The sequence below is a fragment of the Dermacentor silvarum genome, chromosome 9, assembly GCF_013339745.2.
Source record: "Dermacentor silvarum isolate Dsil-2018 chromosome 9, BIME_Dsil_1.4, whole genome shotgun sequence".
Taxonomy (NCBI): domain Eukaryota; kingdom Metazoa; phylum Arthropoda; class Arachnida; order Ixodida; family Ixodidae; genus Dermacentor; species Dermacentor silvarum.
Window position 1 is genome coordinate 37,885,244 of NC_051162.1, and position 19,407 is coordinate 37,904,650.

Genomic DNA, 19,407 nt, shown 5'->3' on the forward strand with positions numbered 1-19,407 from the left:
GGTGTAATGCGTGGGAAAGCTTGAACATTTATCTCCTAATGTTAAAGCCCACAACATAAAAAAGTCTTAGCGAAGGCTCTATATTACATTATTTTGGCACTGGAACAAGTTTTTCGGCCTATGCATGAGAACCGAACAAAACATAGCCTAAAACAGCTCTGCTCAAGAAAGTATGCTGGTCGGTTTTTTTAGGGTCCCACGAAAGTTGTTTAAGAGATTCCGCTTACGTGCAATCGGTGTTACGCCATTAAAAGAGGAGCATGTACCAGTGATCTCCTACGAGAACATGCAGCTTCACCTAAAGGGTCTCGCATAGTTCTCTCGCTATATATTGACAGAGTTGTGCTTGCATTGGTAATATGAAAAATGCAAAAAAGGGGAAAAGTACCGCATAGAGCGCGTGCGACAGACTTTTGAAACAGTTGGCATACTTACACGCAGTGAGCATCCGCCAGCTTTCCGTCTATTGTAAAAGAATGAATGCAAGTAGTACTAATCTTTCCAAGACAAGGTATCTTTACGGTACTTCTTTTATTGGCGTCAGTATGCCCTACGGCACATAAATAAGAAATGTAGCTTTGTTTCCTGGATGAAGTCCAGGAACAGCCTGTGCAAAGGTCTGTGCATCCAGCGCGTTAGTTGGTCGACCTGGGCGGTAGCCAGGGCCCCACAGGTGGCGGGTACGGCCTCTTGAAGGCCCGGACTCCGTTTGCTCGGTTTATGGGGGAGTGCAGAAGCAATAGACCAATGGGGGAGGTTGTAAACCAACGTCCAAGTGGCCCGGATGGCGCGAGTCAAGGCAGCACCCACACCGATCCTCCTGTGCGTAACCTCCTCTCAGCGAGTTAAGCCTCCGGGTAAGTCCGATTGACGCGGAGGGATGAGTGCATGCGTGGAACGCCGGAGTGATTCTTTGTGCAAGAGCAAGCTGTCCTTTACGGACAGACGAAGTAGAGGCAGTGGGTTTTGAACTTCCGCTGGGTGGTAGGCGGCATCCGCGTCCAGTTCGGTAGGTGCAGACTGCCGGGGCCACAGTACCCGAACAGGACAGGGGCCCGAATCGGTAATGCGATGCATGTCTGAGGCTTGAAGGTAAACATTTCGACAGAATTACCTGTCTGGTTGGGATTCGGTTGGAATCACCTGTGTGGGCTGGTTCGTTTCCAGCGAAGTCTCCAGCTACACCTGCCGATCTACACAGCAGAAGGCCGGGACATCATCACCAAGGCCTAGCAAGCACTGGTGATAGCGCGGATTGATAAGTGCCACATGGTGATTGGGAAGAAAGAAGTCAACGCGTTCTTCGCCAGAAGACAGCTTGAACACCAGGTACCCCATCTCTTTTCGTCAATTGATTCGTTTGCAAACGCGACTGCATCCGTAGAGGAAATCAAACACTGTGAAACGTAGGAGAATCTCTCTTCGTTTATCAACCAAATTGAGAAATCAGGATTGTTAGACAGGCACACAGTAGCCAATTTATCGTCGACGAAGCTGACATCAGAAAAGACTTCAATCCTGGCAAAAGGTCACAAAGTCAATGTTACCACAGAACCCTCCGCCCCTCCCCATGATTGTCGCCGCCTTCGAGATCGGCATCCAACAGGACTCCAAAGTGCCAGAACAGGTCACACTGAAAGCAAGAGTCATGATAAGGTCCAAGGACACACCGTAGAAGCGAACGAAACTTGTTTTCCGACGAAATAAGAGCACTGACTATACTGAAAAAGAAAAAAAAAGACAATTTAATCCTACTGGCGGACAAGAGCAACTCAACCGTTGTGTTGAACATACAGGACTACGAGGAAAAGGCGTTGACCCTACTTAACAGCCAAGACTACGAAAAGCCAAAGTAGGACCCCACCGCAAAAACCCAATCAGCACTGAATAAGACGCTGGTCGGAGGATTCTGAAACTACCCAAATTCTCGAAATCTTTGTCAAAATAATGTGCAGGAACGGATCCGCACCAGCTTTTTACGGCTTGCCAAAACTCCATAAGCCCGGAAACCCCTTACGGCCAATCGTAGACTTTTCGTGCTGCTCACTGCGATCACTATCTGCACACTTGCACCAGATTATATCACCCCTTACCGACAGGACAGAACCCCACGTGCGCAACCCCGAGAATATCATCAAGCTAATTTCAAGGGTACGTCTCGAAGATGATGAATGCCTGGTCTCTTTCGATTTGACCTCTCTGTTCAGAGTACCCATTCAGTTAGCTATATCTTTCACTAGGGATGCCCTGGAACGCGACGATATACTCGACGAGAGAACCTCCTTAAGTGTAGACGAGATCTGCCGCCTTCTCGAGTTGTGTCTATCAAATACCTACTTCACCTTCCGAGGCAGCTAATACAAGCAGGTGAAAGGAACTCCCACCGGGGCCTCAATTTTCGTTACCATGGCTAACATAACTATGGAGTATGTATATCAAGGAAAGAGCTCCGAGTACTTTTTATCCGAAACCAAAAGTTTTCCTCAGTCATGTGGATGATTGCTTCTGCATCGCTAAGACGCTGCAGGTCGAAAACCTGCAGACCCACTACAATTCTCCACTACCATTCTTAGACATACAAGTTACACGAACCGACGGTACTCTAAAATTCTCAGTCTACCGAAAACCAACCTAGCCGGGCCGCTACCTTTACTTCGAATCCAACCATCCCGCAAACCACAAGGCGTTTCTTGTAAATTCCTAATTGAAAAGAGCCGAAGCTCATTGCTCATTGGAATCAGACCAAAAGAAAGAAAGGAGGAAGGTTCTCAACGAACTTAGAAGGAATGGCCACACAAATAACTTCATTCAAAACACCATCCGACAACAACAAAAAAAAAAAAGCAGCAGACTACTGGGTCTCCAACCGTTCACTTCACCCTACCAGAGAAACCCGTGTCTATCCCATACGTCACGGTACTAGTGAAGCTCTCAGCAGAATTTTAAAAGAAGGCCTCCTCAAACTTGCGCACAAACGAATGAGCACTATCAATATCCTCCTTCCTAAGCCAAAAGACCATCAAACAAAATAAAAAGCTGCAGGTGTCGTCCATAAAATCAACTGTTGCGACCGTCCGACGTCGTACACTGGGGAAACCAAAAATCTAAAAGAAAGAATCAGACAACATGAGAATGACCACAGAACATTCAAGCGAATGCGCAGCGCCGTCGCGGAACATTTCGAAGACGCAGACCACAATATTGCTTTCCAAGAAACATAGACAAACTCGCACAAAAGGCTGCTACTGTAGCCATGGTACATTCAGAATGCGGCGGGTAAAATCAACCGCGTCGAAGGGTAACCCACCATCTGCGTATGTCCATGACGTTCGAGACACGCCGAAAAGAAGGGAAGAACCCCTGCTCTAGGCCAACACCAAAACATCTCCTGTTTCGAGAAATGCAACGGATAAGGTGAAGAGTATTAGCACTCTTCCAACGTGCGGAGCGAACCCATGTAGTCACAGAACCAGAGGCATCCAGTTCGACTTCGAGCATACGGATCGTTGATACAGTGGTGAGTGCTTAGACAGTTAGGCTGAAACAAATGGGTGCCTGCCAAAGGCGATGATCACCTGGTCTATTGGGGATGGACATTAATGCAGTCATTGTGGCAGAAATTGCCAGTCCTATGGAGTCTCACCCGTCTGAGGTCTTGTTTAGGGCAGTCTGGAAACCATTCTGCTGATGTTGCAGGTCTGCATGTATTATCCACACTATCAAGCCGTCCGCGTGCAGAATAAAGAAGGTATCTGCAATACCGTCGAGTTCTCACGCGAGGAACAATATAAAAATGTAAAATAGTACCGGAGCCAGCTCTGAGCATTGTCGCTATACCCCCTTCGAAACGTAATGTGCTGTTCTTTCTTTGCCAACTCAGATACACAAGGTGCGTTGTAACAAAAAGGGCATCACAATGTCGCAGACACGCGGCGGAAGTTGAAGCAATTGCATTAGTGGCTAACGTGGTCGTACGCTTTATGAAAATCCATGCTGAGGAGGGTTCAAATGCCCCGCAGGGGCGTCTGCGTCAGCAGGCGTTTGGTGTGTGGCGACACCACCGACCCGAGCACATGGGGCTTGGACCCTCCCGCGTCTAACCGTGGGCGGCTTAGCCATGTCCGGGGAAAAGGGGATCCTGGGGGTTGAGCCAACGCTGAGTGTTTGGACCTTTAAGGCCCCTCGGCGGAGGCAACACACCTCTTTGGCCTCGGCTTCATGTAGACGGCACCCCCGGACTGACCCACCCGGGGGAAATCGGTAGTCGCCTTTTCCTGTCATTCTCTTCAATCTTCGTCTTTCTATCTCACTTTCAATCTATCCTGTTTTCTTTTCTCTTCCATTTACTTCCAGCATTCCTGGCGGCGAGGGTTAACCTTGTGTGTTATTACCACCCTTGGTTACACGTATTTGGTTATAGCGGGTACGTACAGCTGGCGTTTATGGGACTTGTGTTTACAGGTGCTACATCGTCCCCTTGTTGGGCTCCATGGTGCGTGGCTGGCGTTCCTGCCGAAAGATTATTATTTTTGATGGCTTTTTCTTTCCCCGCATAACCCGATCGCCCCCTTAAGCGGGGGCGCACCGAAGACGTATTCAAATTTTTTTTGGCCGGAAAACGGAAAATTCCTCCCGATTCCACGTAATCCACTGTGAAAAACCCGAAAAAAAAAACGGTGAGAACGATCTCACCTTTTCTAGTTTCAAAATGCCTGACAGAGACAGTAGGGGCCGGCTACAAAGCTACGAAATTGGCTAGCGGCGACCTTCTTGAACTCCGAGATATCAAACAACATGAGAAACTGCAGAACCTCGTATTAATTGGAGACTTTCCTGTCACTGTGACACCACACCGCACTATGAACACCAGTCGTGGTGTAGTTTTGGATGATGATTTGATGGAGCTAAGTGAGACAGAACTATTAGAGGGATGGAGTGACCAAAATGTCATGAATGTCAAAAGAATCAAGATGAGGCGTGACGGAAAAGAAATTCTGACCAAGCATCTGATTCTAACCTTCGGCTCAAGTGTACTGCCCGAGACTATCGAGGCAGGCTACGTAAAGGTCAGAGTCAGGCCGTATATCCCTAATCCCCTGCGATGTTTCAAATGCCAGAGGTTTGGCCATAGCTCACAGAGCTGTCGAGGTCGAACTACTTGTGCCAAAGGCAGTGCTTCTGAACACACATCTGAGTCGTGCAATAATACTCCACATTGTGTAAACTGTGAAGGGGAGCACAGCGCATACTCGCGGTCCTGCCCATCCTGGAAAAAAGAAAAAGAAATTGTCATGATTAAAGTGAAACAAAACATTCCGTTTAAAGAGGCACGTCGGCAGGTGTCCTACCTGCCCAAAACCAGCTTTTCCGAAGTGGTGCGTCAGGGGGCTGCGCCATAACGGCCTTCGGCGGCTGTCTGGCACACACGTAGTGAGCCGGCGCTGACACCATCAGCCCCCGCGGCTGCAGCAGCCAGTGCTGCTCCGCCATCTCAGAAGAAGAGGCCGTCGACCTCCGGGCTGGTGGCCTCAAGGGTCTCGTCCCTCGACATGAGGCCCTCACAGCGAACAAACCGCTCTCAAGAGCGGGTGTCCAACGTGCCGCGAGAGCCGATGGACACATCTTCTAGCCAGACGGCGCAGCCAGCGCCTAAGGAGCGGCAAGAATCTCTCGACCGCTCCAAAAAAGAAACAGCCCGTATCACAGGGCTGGACAAGGGCTCGGTAAGTTAAGTTAGTGTTTTTACGCGAGACACACAGCAAAAACACAGTCTGCAACATGGACACACAGATACTACAGTGGAACGTAAGAGGACTACTTCGTAACCTCGACGACATCAGAGAACTCATACATAAATTTAATCCGAAGGTGCTGTGTGTCCAAGAAACACACTTAAAGCCTACACAGTCCAACTTTCTCAAGCAATATGCCACTTTCCGTAAAGATCGTGACAACGCTTCTGCCTCGTCCGGAGGTGTAGCCATATTTGTAAGTATGGTGCTTGCCAACAGTTTGACCTTCAGACGATCCTCGAGGTTGTATCTGTGTGAGCAGTATTATTCAACAAGCTTATAACAATTTGCTCCATATACATACCACCCAACCATCACCTCAGCAAAACGGAATTTTAGAGCCTCGTCGACCAGCTCCCAGAACCATGCATTATCACGGGTGATTTTAATGCTCATCACACTCTTTGGAGAGACTCGCGATGCGACGCGAGAGGTCGACTCATTGAAAACTTCCTTGTTAAATACGGTGCGTGCCTCTTCAATAAGAAGGAACCAACATATTACAATATCCATCATAGTTCATATTCATTCATACACCTGTCAATTGGCTCTGCCTCACTTTTCCCTGGCATAAAATGGCGTGTAAAATAAAAATCCATTCGGAAGTGATCATTTCCCAATAACCCTAAACTTAGTAACCGAACATGACTTCCTTCCGAGGGTCCCCCGCAGGAAACTGGCCTCAGCTGACTGGGAATGCTTTAGAGAATCCACGTACTTATCACGAGATTTTATAAATAATTTTAGTGTAGATCATGCCGTATCATATTTTACTGCCATTATCATTGACGCCGCAGAGAAGTTCATTTCTCAAACAAGTGGCACTTCATTCAAAAGACGGGTCCCCTGGTGGAATGACGATTGCAGGCAGGCACGAAGGAGACAAAATAAAGCTTGGGGCAAACTACGTGACTGTCATACGGCTGAAAATCTAGTGGAATTTAAACATGTTAAACCCCAGGGAAGAAAGACGCGAAGACAGCCTAAGAGGGCAAGTTGGGAGAGGTTTCTCTCAGGTATCAATTCTTATACTCAAGAGGCGAAAGTATGGGACAGGCTAATGAGGCGAAAGGGAAAAGAAATCCATCCGTTGCCCTAGTGAACGACGAAGCGAACAGCTTGGAAGACCAAGCTGACGCTCTTGGCGAACACTTCGAACGCGTATCTAGTTCGCATCATTATTCCGAGGCATTCCCAAAGCACAAAGAAATTGCAGAACGCAAGGCTATTGACCGCAAATGCAGACAGAACTAACCCTATAACATGCCTTTTAACATCGCCGAATTGAGAGCCTCCTTGACTGCATGTCGGAGCTCTGCACCTGGACCTGACAGGATCATTAAACACATCCACAGTGATACTCAAATAACGCTACTCGCACTTTTCAATGAGATATGGGCTGCCGGGTACCTACCTACTACATGGAAAGAATCCCTTGTTCCGATTTTGAAACAAGGTAAAGACCTCACATTAGTAACAAGTTACCGCCCAATAGCCCTCACAAGTTGTATTTGCAAACTCTGAAAAAATGATGAACGATCGCCTTTTACACTTCCTTGAGTCAAACAAAATTCTCCATCCATATCAGTGCGGCTTCAGAGAAGGATGGTCTACAACCGACCATCTGGTGCGCATCGAAGCAAACATTTGTGATGCCTTCACACATAGACAATACTTCTTATCTGTGTTTCTCGATATGGAAAAGGCGTACGATACAAACTGGCGTTACGGAATCCTACGCGATCTGTCGGCAATGGGCATCCGCGGTAATATGTTAACCATTATTGAGAGCTACCTACACAACCGCACATTCCGGGTTAAAATAGGCAATGCACTGTGGCATCCATTTATACAGGAAACTGGTGTACCCCAGGGAGGCGTGCTTAGTTGCACGCTCTTTATCGTCAAAATGAACACACTTCGAGCTTCATTACCACCAGAGAGAGAGAGAGATTCAACTTTAATGATGCCAGCAATTCACGAGGGCGGACGCAGCCTCCCTCCGCCTAGCAGACGGCCGAGATCCCCTGGGTCTCAGCGGCTGCCTCGGCTAGCTGGACGGCCCAGACCTGGTCTTGCTGGTCTGAGCTGAGCAGCAGGGTCTCCCACTGCTGCCGGTTTTGAATTTTGCGGCCCTCGAAAGGAGCCGCCTTCGAGCATCCCCATACAATATGTGGCAGATCCGCCCTACATTTACATAATTTGCATTGATCGTTGTATTGCCCTGGATAGAATCTGCTGCAGGCAACCGGGTTTGGATACATGTTTGTTTGCAGGAATCGCCAGGCCACCGCCTGTTTCCTGGTTAGCGCGGGATGAGCTGGTGGGTACCGGGCCCTTCCCAGCCGATAGTAATCGGTTATTGCTTTGTAGCTGATCATACGGTCTCCTCTCGTTCCCGGCTGGGCGGGCTCACTTGCTCGGCGAGTAAGTCCTCGAGCTACGTTGTGAGCCGCCTCGTTGCCGGGGAGAGAGGAGTGCGCGGGTGCCCAAATAATTTGGATCGTCCCACGATGACGGTCGCTGTTACTATTTAAAATTTTGAGCGCCTCCGGCGAGATGCGTCCTTTCGCGAAATTGTGAACTCCTATTTTTGAGTCGCTTATGATAACTCTTGCTTTTGTGGAGGCCACCGCTAATGCTATGGCGGCTTCCTCCGCAACTTCGGCGTTGTCCGTTCTCACGGTGCCGCTCGCGAAGGGTTCTCCGTCTGCGTTTACAGCTACTACGGACATCCCTTTGCGTTCTGTGTATTCCGCGGCGTCTACGTAGGCCACGCCCTCTACGTCATGGTATTTGCGCTCAATGTGGCGTGCCCTTGTCTCTCGTCGCTCCTTGTGGTGCTCCAGGTGCATGTTCTTGGGCAGTGGAGGAATTTTAATTTCCCTCCTCGTCTCTAGTGGAATGCTTAGTTTGGTGCCGTGTTGCGCTTCATATCAAATTTTGAGTTTCTGTAGAATGTGTCGCCCCGTTGGGGTTTGTGTGAGTCTTTCGTATTGGGCGGTAGTGTGCGCCTCGATTAGTTCGTCAAGCGTGTTGTGTAGCCCCAACTCTAAGAGTTTGTCGTTGGGTGTTGTGACTGGGACACCAATTGCCTGTTAAAGATCGTCTGATGATGCATTCCATCTTGTTTTTTTCTGCTACACAAAATGTTAGGTACGGTGCCACATAGACGACGCGGCTTATCACGAAGGCCTGCACTAAACGAATTAGGCTGACCTCCATCATGCCGCAGTGTCTATTGGCAATCCGTTTGATTAGCCTTAGTGTTTGCTGTGCGCTGTTTTCTAGCGCCTTGATGGTACAGAAGTTTCTGCCTTCCGCATGTAACCTGAGTCCTAGGACTTTGATTTGGTCTACGATAGGTATGGGGCCCCCGTTCACTTTGATGTTAATATTCGGTGTTCCTCCGTATTGTTTCCTGGTCGTAGGGTACACCAGCAGGAGTTGGGACTTTTGAGAGGAGCAACTGAGCCCCTTCTCTGTCGCGTAGCGTTCGATGGCCTCCGTGGCCTGTTGGAGGGTTTCCTCGATTTGGCGTTCGCTGCCGCCTGTCACCCACAACGTTATGTCGTCGGCGTACAGGCTGTGGTTGAGGCCGCGGATCTTACTGAGCATTTTCGGCAGGCCGATCATGGTCACGTTGAAAAGGAAGGGGGACAATACCAAGCCTTGCGGCGTTCCCCTACTACCCAGTTTTATGTCATGCAACTTGATGTCTCCTATCGTGATTTGAGCTGTGCGGTTCGAGAGGAAAACCCGAACGTAGGTGTAGGCCTTGCGACATACCCCCAGGTCCTGGAGGTTCCCTGGACCCCTTTGTGCGTAATATTATCGAAGGCCTTGGTGAGGTCCAGCCCTAAGATGGCTTTTAGTCCCGTTCCTCTGCCCCGCGCGTCGAGGATTTGATGTTTGATTTGGAGCAGTATGTCTTGCGTGGACAGTTTCGGCCTGGACCCGATCATCGTGAGCGGATACAGACTTCTATCCTCCATGTAGTTGCTTAATCTAGTGATAATGACGTGCTCCATCAGCTTCCCCACGCACGAGGTTAGAGAGATGGGCCTGAGGTTCTCAATCAGTAATTTCTTCTCGGGTTTGGGGATCATCACTACGTGCACAGTTTTCCACTGCGGCGGTATTGCACCCTGTTCCCAGCACGCGTTCATGTACTTTGTTATTGCCGCGATGGATTCGTCATTTAGGTTTCGGAGAATCTTGTTCGTAATGCCATCCGGGCCCGGTGCCGACTTTGTGCGCAGTCTGAGTAGTTCGGCCCTCACCTCGGCCTCCGTGATCTCCTCATCCAATGCGGGGTTTTCCCTGCCCGCGTACGCATTCTGTGGTTCTCGCGTCATGCTTCCTATGTAACTGTTCTGTATGTCGCGAATGAGTTCGTCGTCGGTTCCCGCGTAAGTGTGGGTGATCTTGTTGAGGTTCTGTCTCTGTGTCGTTTTCCTGTCCTCTGGGTCTAAGAGACATCGGAGGAAGTTCCACGTTTTGACCAGTCTGAGCTGGCCATTCATGCTGTTGCATGTAGACTCCCATTGCTGTCGGTCCAAGCGGTTCGCGTGATCTTCAATCTCCTTGTCTAAACGCGCTATTCGCCGCCGCAGGGTCCTATTCAGCCTCTGGCGCCTCCACCGTCTCTGTAGGCTACTGCGCGCCTCCCACAGGTGGAGGAGTTTGCTGTCGGCTGCTTCGAGCCCTGCTTCCTCGGGAATTTCTCGAGTAGCCTGCTTTACCGCCTTGTGTATCTGTTGTGTCCATTTATCAATGTCCATAATAATTTCTTCGCAATCGATGTCTGCCATTGTGTTGTTGTGTTCTTGTGCCTGTTTGAATATATCCCAATCCACCATCGTCAATTTCCTACCCTTCTTTTTTGTGGGTCCCGTGTGTATTGTTGTGGCTATAATGAAGTGGTCACTGCCCAAATCGTCTTGTGTGTTTGCCCACTTGGGGCCCTGTGTATTCTTTGTGAACGTGAGGTCAGGTGTGGTGTCCACGCTTACGCTGTTACCCGTGCGCGTGGGTTGTTGAGGATCCGTAATAAGTGTGAGCCCCTCCTGTTGTACGTCTTTCCAGAGATTCCGTCCTTTGACGGTTCCTCTTCGATAGCCCCACGTGGGGTGCGGTGCGTTAAAGTCCCCTATTACTACTACCGTCTTTCGCTTTGCTATGCCAGGGGTTTTTCGGAACAGGGGCCCGAACCTACTTGTGTGTCTCGGAGAGCTATAGATGTTTATGACAAAGAGGCTGCCGTCGTTCTTGCATGCCGGTATTATTTCTAAGAGGACGTGCTCTACGTTTGATATCGCGGTTTCGTGTTGCATCACTGCTAAGTTCCTTTGACTAGGGTTACAACGCGTGCTTTCTCGTCAGAGGCTCCGTAGGATTTTTACCCTGATAATTTTGCCGGTCCCATAGTTTCTTGCAGGCCTACGACATCTGGGGTTTCTTTTTCTAAGAGGAACTGCTGCAGGTTTCCCCGTTTCCGGCGAAACCCTCGGCAGTTCCATTGCCAGATGAGATATTCAGTGCTATTTTTATTCGGGGCCATGTTGCTAATTGATGCCCCCCCCCCCCCCCCCCCGGTGGCCACACTGCTGTCCGCTACGGTGGGTCTCTGGTATGGTTTCACAGTCTTTATAGGCCCCACCGGTGCGAGCCGATTTTCTGCCAGGGTGTTCTCTAATGCTGTAGTTCGGATTTCGAATCTTCCCATTCTGTTTTCAATTGCTTCCATGCGTTGTCCTAGTCGTTCCATCTGCGTATTGAGCATTTCGAATTGTTTCTTCATTAAGTCTGCTAGACTCGAGATTGGTTCGTCCTTAGTCTGGTGCTGTTCTTCCGCCTTCCGCTTATGCGGCGGGGCCGGCGCCGGGGCCGGTGCCGGTGCCGGAGCGCTTACCTGCATAGGTGTGGGGTTGGTCGTGACTGCGCTACCGCTGACGGATGGAGTACGGCTCCGATCTCGTGTCTTTTCTGCTTCTAGCTGTGCTATTTTAGCTCGAAGGCCTCTATTCTTCTGTAGTACCTGAGCTAGCGTTGCCTGAATTTGAGCTAATTATTGCTCTAGGGTGGATCTACCACTATCCAGTTGCAGCCTCGGGTAGGAGCGGGAGCGGCTCCTGCTGCTGCCGCCGCCTCTGCCCTTTACGCCGGCGTCAGTGCTGTTGGGGTTCGGCCGCTCTCTCGAACGGCTCGTCCGGTCTTCGGCGCTGAGTCTCTGCTGCTCTTGCCGGGTTCTCTCCCACTGTCGTTTATTTAGTAGATATGGAGTCCTGAAGATTTCCGTGCACTTCTTGTCTCCCGTGATGTGTTGCTTGCCGCATAATTTGCAGCTCGGTGTACATTGGTGTTCTACCGTTGGGTTCGGTATGCCACATCCGCGGCATTTCTTGTTGTTTGGATTGGGGCACACGTCCAACCCGTGGCGGATGCGCCCGCACTGTTCGCACACTTCGTGTTTCTTCTTGTGCAGTAGGCAGCGGTATTCAGCGCCACGGTAGTACACGTAGTGGGGGACGTGTGTCCCTTCGAATACTATAACTATTGAGTTTGTGCGGCCCATTCTTCTCGCGTGTAGTATCGTAGGGTTTCGGTCGGTGACCAGGCTCTTCTCGATTACTTCCTGGCTTTCATTCTCGGGTACTCCGTGGATAACCCCTTTCGAAGTATCCTCCGGCGCCGTTATGTACGCTGCTGCGGCATAGGTCTGGTTTCCGATCCGTATTTCTTCAAGTTTGCTGTACTTGATGGCGTTGTCCTTGACTGGGGTGCTCATCGTTAGTGTATTCTGTGGTGCGTTGATTCTAAGCGTATCGTCTCTCGCTGCTTCATGAGTCAAGTCGGCCCCAAGGAGCACGCCGTCCCTTACGACAACGGCGTGCAGTCGCGCCGCATCGAAGCCGCCGCGCGGGAGGATGACGATCTTAAAGTCATCGTGCGGCAGTTGCGGTTGCTTCGGCGCCGTCGGTGGTTGGCGTATGTGCACATCGCTCTTGTATTGCGCCGTGATGGCCGGTTTTTTAACACGAAAGCGTTTTATGCCGGGGTCCACCAAGACTTCACTGACGTATTTCCGTCACGGATGTGACGTTCTTACAATGTACACGAACATAATACAAAGAAAGAAACCAGAAGAAAAAGTTCCACAAACATGCAAAATTTGGGAATCGAACCCATGACCTCTCGGTCCGCGACGATAGATCGCCGAGCGTTTAACCCATTGCGCCACAAACGCATTTGCAGAGAGCTACACAGACGCGCCTTATATATCTAACACTCCTCCGTGTACCCGCGCTCTTGCTCGGGGCGGTGCCGCCGCCTACGAGCAGAAAAGAGAAGTACTGCATTATGACACTAACGCGCACCGACAGTGAACGCTTCGGTGGTCTCAACACTACGACGCCTCGATGCCAGCATTCGAAGGGACGCTGGCATCAAGAAGCACTACCAACGCCACCTAGGTGGCGTTCACCGTACTCAGCACAGCGGAGCGTGGCCTCCGCAATTAGCTCTGAAAATGTTTCTGAAGTTGATCGCGGAGGCTGCAATTACGACGCGCTGTACGCGCTGATTTGACTCGGTGACGATTCAGTTACGTGCTTTGTCTTGCGCGTTGTATTAGTGTGTCAGTTACGTGCTTCGTCTTTCGCGTTGTGCTAGCGTGTGCAGCGTAGTGCAGCTTCCATATGCACGACGGTTGCTCATGGTCATCGACGTTGGTAGTCGTGATGGAGGAGACGTGCCACCAGGCGTCAGCGTGGGTGCATCAACGCCTAAGGGCGCTTTAGCCACAAAACAACAATAGACATTATATATCAATGTGCAATAAACATTACACTACTTCTGTGAAGACACGTTTCACTTTCGTGTTCTATACCGATTCCTATATAAGAGGGATCAACCCATTTTTTACTTGTCTCTCGCCTTGTTCATTGTTGAGTTTTCCACTCCTGTGTCTCTTCTCGTGAGCCGCTATCCAGCCTGGATCTTGCATTACTTCGGGGGTGATGTCCTCGCCCTCCACCTCTATGACATCCATATCGAGCTGCGGTTGGGGTGCTGGGGTGTCGCCTCGCCGGGGCTAACCTCGACGCTCGCCGGGGCCGGTGGGGTCAGAGGTCGTACTTAGCCGAAACAGGCACAGGCGTGGACGTCGCACAAAACGTTGAAAAAAGTGATCCACTTGCCAAATTTTGGCCCCACGTGGTACTGGGATGTTTCGATGTTCGTTGTCATAGAAGTTTCACACGTTCCTTGCGAATTTCCGTTAATTTCATGAAAATCCTGCGGAGCGCACTCAGGGTTCCACACAAGAGCCACTTCGTCGTCGTCTCTCATTACCACCAGCTATTTTTTATTCCATCTACGTGGATGATATACAAATTGGCTCCAAGTCCTGTAACCTGGTCGTGTGCGAGAGACAGGTACAGCAGGGGTTGAACAAAGTGTGTAAGTGGGCAGACTAAAACGGGTTCAAAGATAACCCCCATAAAAGTTATTGTGTTCTTTTCACAAGAAACAGAGGCCTGACCCCAGATCCTTGTGTAGGCATGTGTGGACAGCAAATACCTGCGAACAAAGAACACAAGTTTTTAGGCATCATACTTGACTCTAAGCTTACCTTCGTTCCCCAGATAAATTATCTCAAGGCGGAATGCCTAAAACCATGAACTTAATGAAGATTATCTCCCACACAACATGGGGAAGCGACAGGAAGTGTCTAATGAACCTTTATAAGAGTCTGATTCGTTCACGACTAGATTATGATGCTGTAGTAAATCACTCTGCCGCCCTAAGCGCGCTGAAGATGCTAGATCCCGTTCACCATCTAGGTATCCGCCTGGCCACCGGCGCTTTCAGAACAAGCCCTATTGAGAGGTTATGTAGAATAAGTAGAATCGAATGAATGGTCACTGCATCTGCAGAGATCATACACCAGCTTCTCATATTTCCTCAAAGTACACTCTAATCATGAACATCCGCGTTCTAAAATCGTTAACGATTTGACGTGTACTACACTTTTCCATAATCAACCCTCTCTGAGACAGCCTTTTTCACTGCGTGTGAGGGAGCTTAGCGTTGAAATGGATGTCCCACTCCTTGACCATCGCATAATGTCTCTAGCTAAGCTGCCACCGCCTTGGGAGTGGCAGCTAATTGAATGCGATATATATTTTGTAAATGTTACAAAGTACGCAGCAGACCTCGAAATTCGAATGCATTTTCGTGAACTCCAATCTAAGTACTCGTGTACTTAATTCTACACCGACGCATCAAAGTCGCATGCTGACGTATCTTATGCGGCTATTGGTCCCTCTTTCGCTGAATCGGACGTATTGAACCCTTATACAAGCATCTTTACTGCAGAAGCCTATGCAGTGCTGTCTGCGGTTAAACACAGGAAATTAAAGCTACACAATGCAATAATATTCACGGATTTCTTAAGTGTCGTAAAGGCACTAATATCTATAAGAATACATAAAAATCTTGTTTTTATTTAGCTTTACACATGCTTGTGCAATATTTATTCATCTGGTAGACATGTGACAATATGCGGGGTTCCTGGCCATAGAGGCATTGAGGGTAATGAGCTAGCAGACCAAGTGGCCACATCCATTACATCTCAAGCTACTAATCTTACCGCTGCTATTCCTGCCACATATCTCAAGCCTTTTTTGCGAACGAAACTGCGAAACCACTGGCAACGCTTGGACGCCGAAACAAATAATAAACTCCACTTGATTAAACCACAGTTAGGTATGTGGCCCGGCGCAACGAAAACACGACGAACTGATGTCCTATTCTGTCGTCTCAGAATAGGACACGCATATGGTACTCACAATTTTCTGTTGAGTGGTAACGAGCCTCGAACCTGTGGTCGATGTGGTGAGATGCTGACCGTCCTCCATGTCCTCCTGGAGTGTCGGGAAGCCCAAACAAAGAGACGAAAATATTTTCCTCTTGCATACCGCTATTGTCTCCCACTCCATCCCTCCATATTTCTTGGTAAAGAACCACTTTTTACATCCAAAGCAGTCCTCGCTTTCTTGAATCATGTTGTCCTACATGTCATAAGCCCAATAAATTCGTTGCGCGTCCTCTCTCCAGAGGATGCAGCTGTGACAGTAGTTCAGTATAGCACCTGCCACCAGGCCCTTGTGGTTCAAGGGCTCTGTTTAGGCAGTAGTGTTTTTGCCAATTATTACATCTGAAATATCTTCAATAATGTATCACTATTTTTCAATGTATTCATCATTTTGATAGTACACATGATTAATCATTGTCATAACCTTATTACATGTAGATTTTACCCACTTTACAGCGAATATATTTAGGCCCTTTTACAGCCACGCCTCATCCAATTTTTTAACCACGCCTCATAATTCACTATTCATGAACCACTGACACGCCATTATCATCGCCTTGGCGCTCTTTGGCCACATCTGGCCCTTGCGCCAATAAACCCCACTAATCATCATCGTGATCATCATCGAATGCTGTTTGCTCTTCTTCCCTGAAGCGCCGTGGACGTTAAATGACCTAGGCTATCTTCCGTGCCCAAGTGCGGTCGAAAGCCAATCTGGGCCAAATGGTACCAGGCATGCCTTTCCAGCCACGAGCAGATGCGTGATGCTAAGATGCGTTCAAGGATCTTGCACAACGAACACGTTAGGCTGACAAGCCGAAGATTAGGCAGCTTGTCCAAGGCCTTTCCTGGCTTCGGTATTGGTACAACTTCAGCATGCTTCCATGATTCAGGTAGCGCTCCGGTCGTCAAAATGAAATTAAGCAAGTCAAGAAACCACTGTATCGCAGATCCATCGATGTTCTTGCAAACTTGATAAGAGATCCATCTAGGCCTGACGCACTGTGTTCTCTTTCCTGTTCAATGGCTTCACTCCCTTCACTTCACTCCATTCCCTTCACTCCCTAACTCGAAACACAACACCCGGACAAGATGGGCTCACAAACAAAATGCTGAGAAACCTGGACGACAACTCAATAGAAGCCCTAACGACTTTCTTTAATACCCATTGGGAAGCGGGAACACTACCAAATGAATGGAAACACGCGCACATAGTACTAATACCGAAACCGGGCAAGCCTCCAGGTCTCACCAACATGCGACCCATATCCCTGACGTCGTGCCTGGGGAAGCTTTTCGAAAACGCTGTGCTCAATCGCCTGAAGCCTCACGTGGATGACACGGGTTTCTTTCCTGACACGATGTACGGCTTCAGGCCGCATTTGTCGACTCAAAACATACTACTTCAATTGAAAGAAGAAGTACTGGACCATGTCACCACACATGTAAAATGCATACTCGCACTGGACCTTAAAGGCGCATTTGATAACGTAGCTCATGAGGCCATCCTAAAAAACTTATCGCAACTCAATTGCGGCGAACGAATCTATAACTACATTCGAGCATTCTTAACGGACCGCACAGCAACGGTAGGCGTGGATACCCTCAGAACAAAAGAGAAAAAGGTTCCAAATAGAGGCACTCCTCAGGGATCAGTCTTATCGCCTTTTCTCTTCAACGTCGCCATGAAAAACCTCCCAGAGCATCTAGAGAAGATTCCGCACCTTCGTCACGCAATATATGCGGATGACATTACCATTTGGACAACTCGAGGCTCGGATGGAGAACAGCAGGACGCCCTGCAAGCGGCGGCAGACGCTGTCACCGAATACGCCAAAGAGTGCAACCTGGAATGCTCCCCAGACAAATCCGAGCTCCTCGTTCCCAAAAAGAAATCAAGAAGAAAAAGCACAGAGAGAGAGGCCATAGAAATACACCTAAACCAAAAACCTATACCCAGAGTCCAAACACTCCGCATATTAGGTGTCTCCATGCAAAATAGTGGTCGCAATAACCACACTGTAAACGCACTGAAACAAACTGCCTACAGCGTAGCTCGCATGATTAATAGAGTTGCCAGTCGCAGACATGGCATGAAGGAAGAAGACTTATTACGCTTGACTCAGGCCCTTATCGTCAGTAGAGTCACGTATGCGACACCTTATTTGAACTTAACATCAACAGAAAAAGCCCAAATAAATGTGTTACTGCGGAAAGCGTACAAACAAGCCCTCGGCCTTCCTCCAGGCACCGGAACAACGAAACTTCTATCCCTAGGCATCCACAACACCTTAGAAGAACTAATTGAAGCACACCGACATGCGCAAATCACGCGCCTCAACCTCACTAGAACAGGCAGAGCAACACTTCGAAGGTTGCAATACCCCGTGGCGACAACCAACAATCAAGAAGTACTCCGCAAGTCCCTACACGAGCAAATAATGGTGGCGCCTGTTCCGCGTAACATGCACCCGGAATATCACTTGGGCAGGAGAAAAGCACGAGCGATAACAATAGAAAGGAGATACGGCACTCTCTCCACTGCTCGCTGGACAGATGCGGCCATGTACCCGAATGGAGAGGGCATGGTAATCAGCGTGGCTGGACACAGACAGCAAGAACTGGTATCCGCCTCCGTTCGTACGCAGAACGTCGCCGCAGCCGAAGAGGCCGCTATTGCCCTCGCCATCTCGGCATCGAGACAAAACGAAGAACTATATATTCTTACAGACTGTCAATCAGCATGTCGAGCCTACGCGAACGGCCATCTACATAAAATCGCATGCGATATTCTACATCGCCTCAACGAAATACCCCGCACCACGATAATTTGGACACCGGGACATGAAGGCGTCAGCGGAAACCATCGTGCACACACGATAGCCCGAGGTCACTGCAACCGGGCACTGCAAGAGACGCCAGAAGACCCAAGTCCAGACACACTACAAACTTACTACGATATACTGCAGCACTACCGCCTTTCGAGAAGAACGATGCCGCCACCCCACCCATCCCTCACCAGAGCTGAAGCCACGACCTGGAGGCAACTCCAGACCAACACCTATCCTCACCTCACGCTCCTTCACGCGATGTACCCCACCCTTTATCAGCCCCTTTGTCCTTTTTGTACAGAGCGAGCTACCCTCTACCACACCACATGGGCATGCCAAAATATCCCCAATAACTCTCCAAATCTAAACGCAACGCACGAGCAGTGGGAGATGGTGCTGACCAGCTCGGCACTGGAGGATCAGCGAAAGCTTATCGCCAGAGCCGAAAGTGCTGCCACCGCCGCTGGGGCCCTGGACTGAAGGCTCCACCCACCACGGAGATCGACGCTTCTCCGTGCCTCATCAAAATAAAGTTTTGTCTCTCTCTCTCTCTCTCTCTGTTCAATGGCTGCCTGGAGCCCAACTCAGCTGCGGTAGACGATGCCGTGTTGTCGCAGCAAGATTTTTTCTGTAGCCCAATTTAGCTATATATAGCCAAACCTGGCAACACTGGCCGGTGGCCGCACCGCGAGCTGAGCCGTTGCCTAGCAACCGCCGTAGGTGGCAGCGCCGCTCGCCGCGTCATCTGGTGTCGTGTGCTCGAGTTACCACGCCGCAGTTGTGTTATGGCACGTACACACTAGCGGCAAAACTAAAGATCCCATATAAAAAAAGTACCGCCATCCTATGATCAACGCCGCTTCTCTCTCTCCTGCATCTCCAAGTGAACGATGATAGCGCGCGG